The sequence below is a fragment of the Lactuca serriola genome, chromosome 9 (assembly GCF_051521515.1).
Source record: "Lactuca serriola cultivar US96UC23 chromosome 9, Lser_US96UC23_V15, whole genome shotgun sequence".
Lineage (NCBI taxonomy): Eukaryota > Viridiplantae > Streptophyta > Magnoliopsida > Asterales > Asteraceae > Lactuca > Lactuca serriola.
This window is the reverse complement of record NC_136416.1, coordinates 5,483,431-5,500,440: the sequence shown is the minus strand read 5'-3', so window position 1 is coordinate 5,500,440 and position 17,010 is coordinate 5,483,431. Positions and strand designations below refer to the sequence as shown.

The following is a 17,010-nucleotide window of genomic DNA, read 5'->3' as shown; positions in this document are numbered from 1 at the left end:
GAAGGTGACATCTCTACTATTGGCCGGTTACCCAGATCAGACCGTATTCTTCCATAACGCACCGTCCCTACTCATCTCTGAGTCTTGCGACTCTATTGGAATATCACCAACAATCCCTCGGAGCTAACTCGATTTCCCTATCAAGGGATGCTCCACTAAAACTCATTCATCATGGCCTTCTGGGCCCATATTCTATCTCATCCGATCATAGAATAACTCAAACACGACAGGATAACTGGAAAAAGCACAAACACTATCCGCTACGAAGCATGGTACTCGAACCATGACATCACCTCTCGCTCTGCTGTCGATCATGGTACCCAAACCATGAAATCAACTCTCGATCTGCTACTGATCATGGTACTCGAACCATGGCATCACCTCTCGCTCTGCTACTGATCATGGTACTCGAACCATGATATGACCTCTCAATCTGCTACTAATCATGGCACTCGAACCATGACATCACCTTTCGATCTGCTACTGATCATGGTACTCAAACCATGACATCACCTCTCGATCTGCTACTGATCATGGTACTCAAACCATGACATCACCTCTCGCTCTACTACTAATCATGGTACTCGAACCATGAAATCACCTCTCACTTTGCTACTGATTATGGTACTTGAACCATGACATCACCTCTCGATCTGCTACTCAGAATGTCTAGAATACTCCCTGTATCGAGTATGGGTCCTCTACTTTCAGTGGTACGGGCCCGTACTACCTGCCGTATCTGCCCATACTACCTGCCACATCTACTCTGCTTTCAGTAGTATGGGCCCATACTCTCTACACGGACCATCCCAAATTCCCTAAGTAGCTGCTCAACCCTCTCAATCACCAATCCCCATACGCGTACTCGCTTCCCAGCGAAATGCTCTACTCTGCCAGCGTACTAATCTGACTAAGGCCACTTCCTAGGCTCTTCCTAGGTTCTCACACTTCTCCGCCATCATCTATTGAGAAACTCCTTATGATGCCAGTCATCTACCTCCTGAATATCGTCACATTCACTTGGTAGCTGACTCCCATCATCTGGAGTTCCACAAAGCACGAAGCAAGCAGCACTCGGGCGTCGAATAAACACATATAATCCGCTCTAGGTGATAACTCCCTAGCTCTCCTCATACTCAAAAGATATCACCGAACTATGCAATTCTACCCCCGCGGGTATCTAGCTACTCTCTCGATAGGCTTCACAAATGCTCATCTAGGTATCTCCCCTAGATTACTCCTCTACCCAAATCCCTCTTTACATAGGATTCCTGCTGGATACTCTTACACAGCAGATACTCGAAAGTGCATCACAGATAACAGCAACTCCTAGGCTAAGGCATCACAAATCAGGCCACTCTAGTCCTAAAATATGAAATACCTAGCCTATCTCTAGCATGCATAATATATCATAACATATTTCATAACATAAAAGCAATGGTATTTTGGGAAATCACCGTTCGGGCTCTGGCTGATTGTACACACTGCTCCTTCCCGCTTTCTCTTAGAAACTCTTGCTCATTTTAGAAAAATCATTTATTTTGAAAATTTTCTCATTTCCTTAGTTTGAGTCCAGATATACCCGAAGGCACGTCCGAATCCCTCAAACCAAGGCTCTGATACCAACTTGTAACAACGTAAATTTTCAAAAGAAATTTTTTATTTTAAATCATACAAATCCTCATGACACATTTTATTAAAATCTCATTTGTTCAATTCACAAAACATAACTCCATGTTTTAGTAATTAATAATCCAGAATCCTCATAACTCTTTCTCTGGTGTGTATAATCAACTTGTGTCGTCCCGCGATCCTAAGAACCTGAAACACATAACACATAACACGGTAAGCATGAAGCTTAGTGAGTTCCCCAATATACCATATAAAACACATATTAGCCACTCGAGGCTATAACTCTATGGACCCTCTGGTCCTAACTCTGTGGACCTTTCAGTCCTAACTCTATAAACTCTGGAACACACACACAACATAAATCACATAGAAATAATGCAGTGCATCACATCACATAAATAGCATACAAAATACTCTGTCACATAACTCTAATTACCACTCTAGGTAAATTATAGTGAGAAGACTCACCTCAGATGAAGAACAGCTCCTATAAACACTGCTGCCACACACCAACCTCTAACTCTGTGTTAAACCCACAATTATCTCAATTAGGAGCTAAGTCCAACCTCTCACTTTTCGGGTCTAAAGATAGACCACCTACCAGCACATTATTGCCCTTAACCCATTGGGCCCACTAAGGCCCAATAATAAATGGGCCGTCACACGGCCCAAAACCCAAACAAAAAGGCAAACCCAACCCAAGGGCCCCAAAGCACATATATACACTTCTCTGGTCCAAGAATCTATTGCATGAAGCCCAAACTCCAGGCCCAACACTCAAGGCCCAAAACATAATTCAAAAGCCCACAGAAGGAGTTACACAAGGCGTACCTCCTTGGTATGCTCAGCGTAATCAAGCGCGCCTGAAACTGATCGGGAACCTCAACCTACTACGCCACACGTTCTGAGACTTATGCCCAACGTAAGTCCCAGACTTATCCTTCCTCTATTTTTGCTCTGAACAGGTTAAGTCATTGGCTCATATCACAGATCTAGGCTCTCTACTGCCTCTTTAGTCATAAAGTCGAAACCTTTAAGCCTTTGTGTGGCTGTAAAGGTCACCAACCACTTCCAACATATAACATCTTTCTACATTAAGCCCTAATCTCATGCATGACTTAGTCTCAACGTCCAAGATTGGATTTTTATGAACCCATAATGCATAATAAACTGAAATAAGGCAGATTCTAGCTTATGGAGGCCATTTGCTCAAAAAGTCTCCATCTTGGGACTAAAAACCCTAAAAATTGGTCCAAGAAGCACACAACCATAATAACAAGGAAATTTCTGAGCTTTTTACCTCCAAGTGAAGCTTCTCCCTTTGTAGAACTCAGATCCAAGCTTGCACTCCAACTTCTAGCCTTCACAAGAATCTCCTTTTGTTCTTTACTAACACACAAAGGCACTTTTAGCTCCAAAAACACTCACACCAACTTAGAACGAAGGTTGGCTTCCTTTTAGGGTTTCACTCATTCAAATGGTGACTGAGGATAAGGCCATAGCCTTCTTTATATAGGGCTCAAGTCTAAATTAGGGTTTTGCATCTGGGCCAGCTACGCCCAGCCTCCTTCATGGAGTCCGCGTTTATTATAAGCGAATGAGTACACGCAGCGTACTCTTCAGTACGCCCAACATACTCCTTTGCAACATTTTCCATTTAGGGGCTTCTCTTGACACTTTGGAGAAGAGGAAGGGTTTAACATATATACCCAATTTCCCGGATATTACAGTATGCATCACGATTGTACATAATTAAAGTCTTATAGCCTGAGAATGTTTGGTTTGGCCTTATTTCCTGTTCTTGTTTGATTAAGGGCTTAGGGTAGGATTAGGTATTCGAAAGTTTATAGGGTCCAGCATTATGTATGGCTAGCATACACGAGTGCTGCAGGGTTGGTGGAACTTTTTGTTGGATTAGTGTCTAAGTCCATAACTATTTTGGTATGTACTTGACCTGATGGTGCATGGTCCTTTTGGGTTGCCTTCATCAAAGCAACTTGATAGGATGAATTATGAAGAGAGAGAGGATTAATTATGATTTATTAATATATTATAAGAATAATATATTAAAGGCGAAATCATATTGTTTAATTAATATTAGTCAAGAATTAATTTTGTGGCTAAAAGATATTAATTAAATAAAGAGGACTAGAACTGTCAATTGTGTGATAGTTGAATATTGGGCTAATGGACTCCATAAAGGATGGAGTGGACGAATTCTATGTGGAAATCCATTAGAAATCATCCAAGGCCTCTAAGGAGGGAGTCCATGGGTTGCTTAGGGCCTAAGTAGTCAAATTAGGGTTTCCTTGTTAGATAACCCTAATAGCCTCACTATTTAAAGATCCCTAGAGCACCAAAAACGTGGCCAACTAATTCCTTAGGTTTTCTACATGTTTTTGGGTGCCTCCTCTCTTATCATTCTTCATCCTCATGCTCTTAGTGTTTGTGAGCCATTAGAGGAGTGACACTTGTGACTCTAAGCTTTCTAAAGCCATTACAAAATTTGAGATTGTTATTGCTACATAACAATCAAGGTAAGATCTAAACCCCTATCTTATGTTGATATGATTAATTGTATGCTAGATCTAGGGTTTATAGCTTTGGATATTCAATTGCATGTTCATTAGACAAACTAGATTCAAAAGCTATTAGGGTTTGCATGTATACAATAGGAATGATGTTTTGCTCAAAGCCCATCAGTGGTATCAGAGCCATGGCTGTTTGTTTGATGTATTTGATGCTATTATGAATTATCCTTAAATAAAGATCGAAATTTAGGGTTTATGGGGGCTGAATTCGCCGAGTCCATGCCTGACTCGATGAGGTAGCTGGTCAGAAAGAGGGAAAATCGGGATTTTGTGCTCTTTTCGCTGTAGGATAGTTATCAAAATGTTTTTTATTGATATAAATCAGATTTTTATGATATTGGGTGATTATGTTTGCCAAAATTAAAGATAAATTCACATTAGTTAGATAATTATTTCCTTATATGATTAGATTTAATTATTTGAATTATTTGGTGAATTATCTTGCAAGAATTTGGACTAGGTCAAATTAGATAACTACCAATTAATTGTTAATTGCCTTATTTGAATTTTGTGATCTAGAATATTCTTGACAAAGTTTGGAAAAGTTTTAAATTAATCTCTTTAGGTTTTATAGTTTAAATTTGAACTTAAAAGTTTTGTTTTTGAAATTTAAATAAGTTAAACCCTAATGTTTTGAAATGTTTCAAAACTTGCCCTTAAGTTTTGGAATTTAAAAGTTGATTAAAAAGTTTAATTTAGAAAATGTTAAATTCTAAAACCCTAGTATTGTTTTGAAAAGTTCAAATCACACCCTTATGGTTTTATTAATTAATTAAGGTGTATAATTAAAAGAGATTTAATAAACCCACAAAGCTTTGGTTTACATTTAATTAAATTAAAAGTATAATTTATTAAATTAGACCACCTAGTATTTTAAAAGTGTAAAATACACCCTATACTATATATAACATTAAAAGTCTAGTATTATATATGTATGAGTAAACAGTCAGTCTTACCATTAGTAGGCCTCATTCACGAAGCTGGTCTATAAGGGGTGTTTAAGGAAATTGCCTATAAAATGGCGATTGAATGGGTATCCACTCTTACCCACCGCACTCTTGACTAGTGGAGGGTCGTTAGTCGAACGGGTAGGATAGGACAGAAACCTTCCGTTATAAGTATAATGAAGTACAAAAGTAACCAAATGCTTTTACAAAATTCCCAATCGTTACTTTAGGCAAAAGTGAATTGATGCAATTCCATGAAATTACACTTTGTGTCTTGTGAAGACGTTAGTGGAGCATGTGTGGTTAACTGGCACACTAAATGGTTCTAAGCAAAGGTAACAAAGGGTGACTCATTGTTTGTCATAGTTCGGTGGAGCGTGTGTGGTTAACCGGCACATAGAATAGGTGGCTGTAACATTTGGGGGCACCAAGTAAGTTTGCATGGTTATTCACACCATGTTTTGTGATCCTCGGCATCCCAGTCACAAATCGAGGGGCATATCGAGATTTAAACATGCCATTGAAAAGTTCAATGAATATCAAAGGATCTAGGAATTTTCAATAGATTTAAAACTTAAATTTCTTTTTCGTTTTTCATGGTGGAAATTGGTAAATCGTCATTTACCTACCTTCAAATATTTTGCAACTGGATTACGACATCCCTCTTCTAGGTTGTAGAGTATTGTGTTGGATCCTAGACTCGATGTTTCATTTGGGTGTCACATCGAGGATCCTAATCAACTTAACTTGAATTTTCTCCAGTTTTGTATATGTCAAAGTATGACAATTATGGTCTTCCCAAATCCCATGGAACAAGCTTTCCACATGAAGATGATACTCCACAATTCGATCGGGGAACAAGAGATCATGCTTCACTTCCTCCACCCCCTCCAATTATTCTCCCTAACCCACAAGTTCGAAGGCTTGAAAAGTTCAAGCTTACTCAAGCCCTTTTGGCAAGTAAACATGGGAAACTTATGTGTGTACACGTCTTAGAGATGAATTCACACATTGATAGGTTAAGGATGTTGGGTGTCGAGATTTCAGGTAAGTTGGCTGTTGACTGGGTTCTTCAGTCGCTTCCTGAATCATATAGTGAGTTCGTTAGAGAGTAATATATGATGGATCATGATGTGACCCTCATTGATTTGACCTATTTGCTTATAGCTGCTGAATCAACAATGATTTGGTGAGCTGGTCGAGCAAATTTGTATGGTGAATCAAACTCCCAAACTTCAATGGACATTGAAAATGGTGACATTGAAGAACTAGAAAAGGTAGATTCTGAGATTGTTCCTTGTGCCATTCCAAAAGAGTCCATTTGCTTATATTGCCAAGAGAAGGGGAATTAGAGACGAAGCTGCCCTATTTACCTAAGAGATCTAAGAGATGGGAGAGTCAAAACGTATGGCTCTACTTTAGGTAAAATCCATTAACTAACTCTTTTAAGTTCCTATTCTAGATTCTTGATACATGTTGTGATAAGATTACATTTTGATGTTTTGTAGGATCGAAGAAAAGAAAGGAAGCTTAAGGGAAGAAGTGAAGCTGAATCTAATCATGAAGAAATGGATTTTGATCGCATTTCTTGACGATTAGATTCTTAAGCTACTACTTGGAGTTAGAATAGATTGCTTAGGAATATGTAACAACATAGTTTTTCAGTTGAATTGCATTGTAAGGACAAATTTTTCCGCAATAAAATAAATTTTGATTTTATATTATTTATTTATCCTTGCAATGGCGTATATGAAAAATTGATGTTTGTAAGTTTCTATTATTAGCAATAATGGATTTGATTCTTAATTATGTTATTTGTGGAAAGGTCAAGAATTTACCAGACAGGGAAAGTTTCTCGTCGCCCAAGTTTCAATTGGACAGAAACTTGGAATCATACAACTTGGTTGCATGATGAATGAGAAATTTCATATTTGGAAATTAGACTAATTCGTTGACAAAGTGTCAAGTGAAGGACTAGGAGATCAAGTACACAAGGCTATGTGTTGATCATGTCCACCACAAGAGTAACAAAGATATTCGTCATGATTTACTAAGGTTAAGTAAATATGATTATACTTATGAGATTAAGTGTAATTTTCAGTTAATTGAAAGAGTTTCAATCAATAGCAGAACGAATAAGAAGAATCAAGTAGGCAGAAAGATAAAAGTTTCTCTGTTCTAAGAAGAAGGGAGAGTACTTTTTTTTGTTTGATGATAGGTCTTAATGATTAAGAACCATATCTCAATTGATCCTCTAAGTGAGTATTAGTGCTATTGTATGTCTAAGAAGAGGAATCAAGAATTGAAGAAATGGTTAAATCAAGAAGTCAATCATACTTCGTTCCAAAAACAAGTCTTAGAGTTAAGATTGTGAATTGAGTGACAAGTCTCAAGAAGGTTTATAACATTCATCAAATGTGGAATTTGGAAAAGGTTTTCTTATTCTTGCACATTTGAAATTGGAAAGTTGTGATGTCTTGGATAAGACAAAGACCAACTAGGACCAATTTTGTGAAAAAAGCTACACTAACTCTTGAATATTTGTTTGTCGAGAAATGTTTATTGACAAGAGAATCTTATATGTCAAGGAGTCAGTGGGAGTCTTAATGGTCTTGAAAAGTTTCAAGAACTAATCAAGAATAAACCTTATCGATCATCACTAGCATACGAATTGAGGTTTACAATCTATCATGTTGACATTATTTTGTTTCTGTGCCATTCCAATTGAGTTAATTATGCATGTGAGTTCTATGAGTTCTCATTTGAACGCATAAAAGGCAAGCACCTTGATCAATGAAAAGTACATTGATATGAAAGGGTGAGTTGCTTAACTACTTGGAAGACTTGGTGGGCACTCGTGTTACCATAAGGCAAGAAATCAAGATTGAGAAAGTTCAGTCCATATGAGTTTGGATTTGTCGCAAACTTTGGTTTTGAGAAATTCACATGGATAGGAACACATACACCATAAAATCTAAGTGTCATAAGATTCCCTCCTTCATGAAAATGACTGTGAGGAAATGCTTTCACTTAGAGAGTTTTTAAGAAGATAGTGATTGTGAAAATTGTATTCTCGAATCCGATTATGGTAACGGTATCCCTTTCCATAATTTGAATTGTGAGATTTTGCAATTATTCTGAATTGTTTAGACACACATATGAGGCAAAGGTGTATAAGTTTAAGAAGCTTAGATAAAGGATTATCAAAGCATTAGGTATTAGAAATACGAACTTCAGGAATTCAATAAGTTTTATTTTCTGGAAGTTCAGTTGTTTTCTAAAACATGTCAAAGCTAGTGGGAGCATAAGTGTTATGCTTATATGATAATAATCATCATGATAGTGGGAGCATAAATGTTGTGCTTGTATGATTACTAAGGCAAGTATTGCAAGTTAGCAATATTAATTATAGAAAACAAGAGTTATACTTTGCAAACTCGTAAGGGTTGAAAAGTTGTTTTGCTATAATTAAGGGGGAGAATATTGTACTTCGTTTCAAAATCTAAAGCTTAGATTGAGAAATTTTAATAAATTTAGTCAAAGGATACATAGTGTGTTCTTAAATTTCGATTATGATTACGGTATCCCTCTTCATAGTTTGAATTGTAAGAACGAGACACATAAAATATTATGGCAGAAGATTGATAAAGTATCATATCTTTATGTAAGACATTATGCATCGTGTCCTATATGCTTCAGGTATAGGATTGATTGTCAGTGCTATTATATTTGACCATTCTAAAATTTTCCAAATGTCTAGTGCATTTAGAGGGAAAAAGGACTAGAATCGGTTTTGACTAAAATAATTAAACAACTATCAAAGGACGATCTAAAGCTCGCTGAGGATTGGTCACTTGTGAGTAGTTTGAAGTATGATATTTGATGGATCATATCGACATTATTATGAATAGATAAGATTTTATTAAGAATGAGTTGTCGTATGGCAAATATGGAAATGTTTCCATATTAGGAGTTGGATATTGAGAATCTATGTCTAGATTAGAAACTTTTATGCAAGAAGGATGTTCAAAGGAATGTACTTTGAGTGAGAGGCATCATATCTATAGAATTTTTTCTGATAGAGATTGGCCAAGTCTTGATGATTTTGCGAAAGAATCATTGCATAAAATGTTAGAATCTAGCATAAGTAACAAGAATTTGATATTCTTATACTTATGATAAGGGTTGGGAGTTGTGAAATGAGTATGATTGGAAATGTGTTCATTTGATCTATTTCACAAAGTAAGGACCGTAGGTAAACATTGTGTGCATGCTGAGAGCATGGGACAAGTGTAGTAATAATTCAAGTAAGAAATTGATTACCCGAAACAACAAATAATGAGTAATCAATATGGTGATTAAATAAAATGTTTTATTTATACCCAGAGTTTGGGGCCATATGGGATTAGTACTATTCTTGTGTTTCACTTTGCATGTTTTGACTTCCTGGATAATTAAATTGGTTCAGAACAATCAAATTATTCGAACAGACCACAATCGTTCATATGTTGGAAGTAGGTATGAATGAAGACTGTCGTGAATTGGTGTGTGAATTGTCTAAAGTGTATTAGACATAAGCAAATGTTTGCTACAACGTTCATGAGTGCTTATGAATATGATTTGAGCATTGGATTAAACCCACGCTCACTTGGATCACTTCATGGATTTTATCGCGAGTGATTGGTGAGACGATAATATCTTATATTCTTGAAACCGAGATGTGTGAGTTGTATCTTGCGAGTCGGTTACACATTGATAATATGTAAACGCACCAGTAACTTGGTGTCATAAAACATATTGTTGTGTGTGATTCGGTGAGTGAGTGCAAGCAAGCATTGAATCAAAGTTTATCCGTTCCTTTTATCCAAAGTGGGATGAAAGCGATATCTGTGGGCCCCTCGATGATTTAGTGATGACACCTAAGCGCTTGGCCAAGCCGGGACTAATTTGATGTGTTCAATTGTAGTCTGTTGTCAGTCATCATAAATCGGAAATCGGGAAACAGTATAGAGAGAATGATTTCAATCCATGTCTCATGTCTATACGATATCTAGAATGGAGGAATATATGATCCCTTATCTAAAGGACACGCTTCTAATAGGATCAGAGTTGACAGCAGCTTTTGAAAGCTACGATTGCAGATCAGGATCTGAAGTCATACGTAGAATAGTTACTAGACTTATCCAAGTGGGAGACTTTTTGATTAGTGTCTAAGTCCATAACTATTTTGGTATGTACTTGACCCGATGGTGCATGGTCCTTTTGGGTTGCCTTCACCAAAGCAACTTGATAGGATGAATTATGAAGAGAGAGAGGATTAATTATGATTTATTAATATATTGTGAGAATAATATATTAAAGGGAAATCATATTGTTCAATTAATATTAGTCAAGAATTAATAAGAATTAATTTTATGGCTAAAAGATATTAATTAAATAAAGGGGACTAGAACTGTCAATTGTGTGATAGTTGAATATTGGGCTAATGGACTCCATAAAGGATGGAGTGGACGAATTCTATGGGGAAACCCATTAGAAATCGTCCAAGGCCTCTAAGGAGGGAGTCCATGGGTTGCTTAGGGCCTAAGCAGTCAAATTAGGGTTTCCTTGTTAGATAACCCTAATAGCCTCACTATTTAAAGATCCCTAGAGCACCAAAAACGTGGCCAACTAATTCCTTAAGGTTTCTACACGTTTTTGGGTGCCTCCTCTCTTATCATTCTTCATCCTCTTGCTCTTGGTGTTTGTGAGCCATTAAAGGAGTGACACTTGTGACTCTAAGCTTTCTAAAGCCATTACAAAGGAGGATTTGTGATTGTTATTGCTACATAACAATCAAGGTAAGATCAAAACCCCTATCTTATGTTAATATGATTAATTGTATGCTAGGTCTAGGGTTTATAGCTTTTGATATTCAATTTCATGTTCATTAGACAAATTAGATCCAAAAGCTATTAGGGTTTGCATGTACACCATAGGAATGATGTTTTGCTCAAAACCCATCACTTTCATGGTTTGGTTGTATGGGGTCAGTATGCCAGTTATGAGATAGTTAGCCTTCCTCTAGGAGTGAGGAATGAGCGTGCACCATGATTACGTATATTGTTAGGGCGTTATGATGATATTTGAGACAAATATGGGTAGGTGTCGAAGGTAGTATGGGCCCGTACTACTGAAAGCACAGGACCCATACTGTGACAACCGTCAAAATTCGAGTCGGTTCTAGATTTGACTAGACTTAGTTGCACATATAGGCACTACACACACTAGACTTAGTAACTGGAAGCTAAGTTATAACCTACTAGAAACCTGGAAACAATTAGAATCAATGGATAGTGTACTTAGATTTCACATTGATATGTGAATTCTACATCTACTGAGCTGTAGTGACTATCCATATTTGGGTCACTCTTTGACTCGAACAAAATTTCATGAATCATATACACACATTATGCACTTGACCTAGTTGTAGAAATTAGGTCGGAGTCTCATAGAAACTTAAGTCAAAGTTGTAGACTAGGACTAGTATACTTGATTCCTCAATTTCGCTTGAATCTCGGAATCACTACATAGAATGCCAATAAACCGATAAAAAAAATATTACAAACATTATTTCTAACTTGAATAAGAGTTATGAAACTCTAAAATAGTTTGAAGTCTCAAAATTTAATTAATTTTGATATCCAAAGACTTACAAACTCTCAAAAACCCTAAATGCCCTAAAAACTCATATTTATAAACTTTAACCTTAAAAATTTCTATAAAAATAATTATGAAACTTATAATATGATCTTATAATAATAAAAATTATGAGAATTCAATTAAGAAAAATAAAATTTAAGTCATTAGTATTTAACCTTATTTCTATGCAAAAAAATCAAGGTTTTGTGAATGAAAATTAAAATAAGGTGCATATTTTATAAAAACTTGATATTTTTATAAAATAAAGTTATAATTTTATAAAATTTAAGAGAGGGAGACCCTCTCTCCACTCCAAAGCCGGACTCCCTCCTCCCAAGATGCCTCTCCTCTTCCCAACACAAAATGATTCTTCTTCTCTCTCACACTCCATCTTCCCTCATTTTCTCTCATTTCTCTCTCACACTCTCACACACATTTTCTCTCTTCCTCCCACTATGAACCACGAAATTTTACAGCCAACATGTCCAAGAACACTCAAGATACTCAAAATCTTCATCATCTAATGGTGTTCATTAAGGTAGAACACCATTTTTTTTCATTTTCCTTCAAGTTTTCATGGATTTTCTTGCATTTCTTTGTTCTTCTACACCATTCTAATGAAAGATCATGAACACATAAACATACACACACACAAACTCATGGTTTTGATGATGATGGTGGTAGTATTTCACCCAAAAACAACATGCATGTTGTTAATGGTGAAATCCAAGGACCAAAACCTAAGTCAAAATCAACATAATGCCCTTTTATACAAGTTTTGGGCAAAAATCACCACATGCATCCAAATTTTTCTATCAAAAACGATTTTTGAACATTCAAAACTCATGAATGGTCTTCAAAACAACATGCATGTGATGATCTTCAAGTTTAGATGCTTGATGATCAAAGTTGTTGTTAAAAAGCTTTCAAATATGTTAATGAAAGATTTATTTCCAAATAAATATCTAAAATTCATTTTCTGACCAAATCCGATTTTTCCCAGATTCTCATCAACAAAATAAGATGCTCTGTAAATTTCTAGAAGATAATTCATTTTTATCGAATTATTATAATTAATGCAATAAAATAGGGCAATAAATCATATAAAATACTTACAGAGGTCTATAAATCCGTAATAAATTCTTGGATGACCCCTATGGTGAATAATGACCTCTCATTAAATTTAATCGATTTATGTTGCTGTTTAGTATGATTTTCCATTTTCTTTTTGTTTGGGTATAATAAATCACAAACCCACTTTAGGAAGTGTGAAAATTGTATCTAAAACATTTCGCAGCTCTTACCTGTGGTGGGAGACGGAGAAAAATAATTTCAGAATTTTTCATCATGTCTTCCTATTTTTCCCAATTTTTGGTAATTATAATGGCCTAAAAATAGGAAAAAAAGTTTTGATTATCCAAAATTCATGAAATTTTACCAGAACACCATTTTGTACAGTATGAGGTCACATACAAATGTTGATGATTTTTATCTACTGTATACTATTTTTCTCCTATTTTCTAAGGTTAAATAGACTTAAATATACATAAATACCCAAAACCGGATTATACAATATGAAAACCACTTTTAGTATTTTTTCCCAGATTACTTACACTCTAAATGATGTTACAAAAATTTTTGGTAATTTATTTTAACTGTTTATTATTTATTCTTCAATTAATGATTATTTAAGGGGATAAAACAAGGAAAAATAGAAATACCCACTGAAAAATATCTTTTATATTTTTCCCAGCCTATTTATATATAATAACAGTTAAATAAAAAGTTTGGATAATTTTTGGAAACTTTTTTTATATTTATTTCAATTTTTATTAGAATAAATGCATAAAAATCATAAAAATTGGTTAAAAAGTTTAGAAACCCATTTTTATATTTTTCACAGATTACGTATGTGTAATGACATTACTATAAAAAGTGTGGGGCACTTTCTTAACTGATTTCTATTTTTCATGAATTTTTATATATTTAGAGAATTAAATATATGAAAAATGGTTATGCATATCCATAATCCATGAAAAACTATCTGGTAGTCCTTTTAAACATTTAGAACCAAAATATGAAGTTTGGTAATTTTTATTTACTGTTTAGTATTTTTCATAATTTTATGGTTATTCAATAAACTAAAGTGTTGAAAAATCGTTAGACAAATCAAAAATTCAAGAAAATTTATCTTGAGGTCTTTTACTTCAATTAAAACTAAAATGCAAAGTTTGGGAAATTTTAGAACTAAATTGATTTAGTTTTGAATATTTAATCATTGGAACACCTCTAAAATGTTAAATATTAACATTTCAATAATGGAAATTTTCCGCTTAAATTGTTAAATAACAATTGATTCTTTGAAACTTAATTTCCACAGAAAAATATTTATAATTTATCAATATTCAATTGTGACTCAGTATTGGCATAATTCTATTGGAGTAGTAAGTATACTAGTGTTACATTTCGATTAGAGACTCACTAGTGAATACCAATATGGTAGGAATCGGTAGTGGTACACGTGGAACATAGTCAAGGCACCATTTGCATCATCTCAATGTATTGTGAGTATTCGCCACTCCCCTTTTTCGGTTTTTATGTTTTGGGGTGGAAAAGCATGTCCTAAACTACTTATGTTCGTTGTATTTATTTGACTCGTATAAATTTGGTTACTATATTTTGCATATTGTGAATATTCACCACTCCCCTATTTTCGGTTTTTAAATGTTTTGGGGTGGAAAAGCATGTCCTAGACTATTTATATTCGTTGTATTTATTTGAGTCGTATAAACTTGGTTGCTATATTTTGCATATTGTGAGTATTCACATACTCCCCTATTTTCAGTTTTTATGTTTTGGGGTGGAAAAGCATGTCCAGAAAAACTATAATTTTCATGTTGTATTTAAATTGATTTGTATCAAACATGATTGCTATTGTATTGCTATGTTTCTTTATGTATGTCTATGCAACACGGAACATGAGAACTTATCGTTCTAAGGTCCTTCCCTTATCACTAACCATTAACTCTTTGAGCCAATGGTCATTATGGATAGCGCTATTAGGAATTGACAACTCCTCACTCGCCCTATTGCTGGAGTGCATGATACCATATTCATCTATGGAACGATAAGCATAGATCTCGATAGGGCTTCAGTCATAGGTTTGGTTGAGACTCATTGTTTGCTCATACACATACAAACTCGTTTCTCGTTATAGCAATAAACTTGTTATCAATAATAGCAATCAACTGGTTTCTCATTATAGCAATGAACTTTATTTCTCATTACAACAACAAACTTTTACTAGTGGAAACTTATATACATGTTTTAGCAATGAAATTGTTTGCTCCTTGTAGCAACGAAATTGACAGCTCATTTTAGCAATGAAACTTGTTTACTCGTTTGAGCAACGAACTTTATCTTCCATGAAAATATGAATGTTGCATCTTATTCGGGCAATATACTTTATCTCTCATGATGACAAAGAACGTTGCTTTTACAAACTTATTTACTCATTTTAACAATATACTTGTATTATTGGAAACTTTTATCAAAACTTTTGATTTCAACCCATGGAACCAAGATTATTTTGTTTATTTGTGAGTACTCACCAACTATTTTATAGTTGACGCTCGTTTTACATGCTTTTTCAGGAATTATCGAGTAAGTGGCACTTAGGGACACTTCACTGTTAGGAGCATTTGCATGTGTTGTATTCCAATTTTCATTGTAATTTCTTTTCAAAGTTGTTCAAACCCATTGTAAAATTGTAATGATTTTTAATACTATGGTTGGTGTTGTCTTTTAACTTTTGCTATGAAACCCTTTGTACTGCTACGCCCTGTGTTTCCGCTTTAGCGGGGTGTGACAGGAAATGGTATCCGAGCCGAAGGTTATAGAAAATACCGGTTTTCCTTTGGAGAACCACAACTATAGCCAAAAAAAAATTTCAAAATGTTTTTAAAATACCGAACGTACTACTAGTATAACTAATTCGAGTACGCATTATTGGACTCTAATTAAGTATAGCCTGGCCAACTATGCTTAATTAAGGAAATTTAATGCAAGGCTTGTAACAGTTATAGTAGAATTATGTTCAAAACGATTTTCAGCTTGAACTTTTGAAAAACAAAGTTTTTCGGTGTGCGTACGGGCATTACATATTATAGGCATTCATCTAAGTACACTTAGAAACTAAGTACACTTTTACCACAATGCCTTTATTTAGAAATATTCTTATCCCTTATCAAGTGCTAGGTTAACAACTTAGGTTATATCACTAGCCACTCTAGGAGCAATGCACTTAGTACTGAGAATGAGTATTCCTTGGTAGCTATTGACTTTAGATGTAAGGTTAGTAGCTAGATATACACTAGTAATAATCATAAGTCGAAACCTATACCAATTATTCCTCAATACCTCTTCATCGTCTTCGTACTAGAGTTACGACTAGGAAAAAGCATTTCAATATAGACACGAATGATAATTGGAGCATCGCGTCAAGAGGTAGATGAGTCGCCACTAAGTAATCACTTGGATACCATTAGCAGACATTCCAGATTCGACTCAGGAGGAGACACAGAGGTTTAACCCATTGCTACCCATACGTGAGACCTTATTAATACTCTACGATTTAACTCTACGTTGTTTCCACCTTGAGCTTCAAACTTAACATAGGATGTCCCTTTGACCTCTATAAAAGGCTGTGAAACTGCATTGACACCATAAAACGTTTTTCAAATAATTTTTTTTCTTGTTCTTTATCTTGGGGAAAAGACATCGGTACTCGCCTTAGTATTTAAGTATGATTAGGTATACTAACATACTTATTCCTTACTTCTTAATCTTCCATCGAAAAATTATTTCGCTTCATCGGTTTTATTTATTATCGATAAAATATTTTATATCCACTTCATTCAACTTAGTAGACATGTCCTAACAATTTAAGCCATATTCTCGCTAAAACTCTTTTGACAATTTGCTTTAACTTAACGATTTTCTCCAAAACTCAACTTAACCAATATTGGTTTTTACCTTGCTATTTCAATTTCATTTCAAATCCATTTCAATGGATAGATGTGCTTTTAAAGGGCATAGAAACCATTTTAAACCTTGATTACCATTTTGGCACGTTTTCGAAAAACTTAGAAACATTTTCT

General features: G+C 35.0%; 1 long non-coding RNA gene across 1 annotated transcript; it reads left to right on the top strand.

The window, feature by feature from the left end:
• The first annotated feature begins 12,189 nt into the window (after positions 1-12,189).
• Positions 12,190-15,642, top strand: LOC145075210 (uncharacterized). Its single transcript, XR_013692378.1, has 3 exons — positions 12,190-12,389; positions 14,355-14,415; positions 15,505-15,642. It is a non-coding gene; the product is annotated as an uncharacterized LOC145075210 (long non-coding RNA).
• The last annotated feature ends 1,368 nt before the right edge of the window (positions 15,643-17,010 follow it).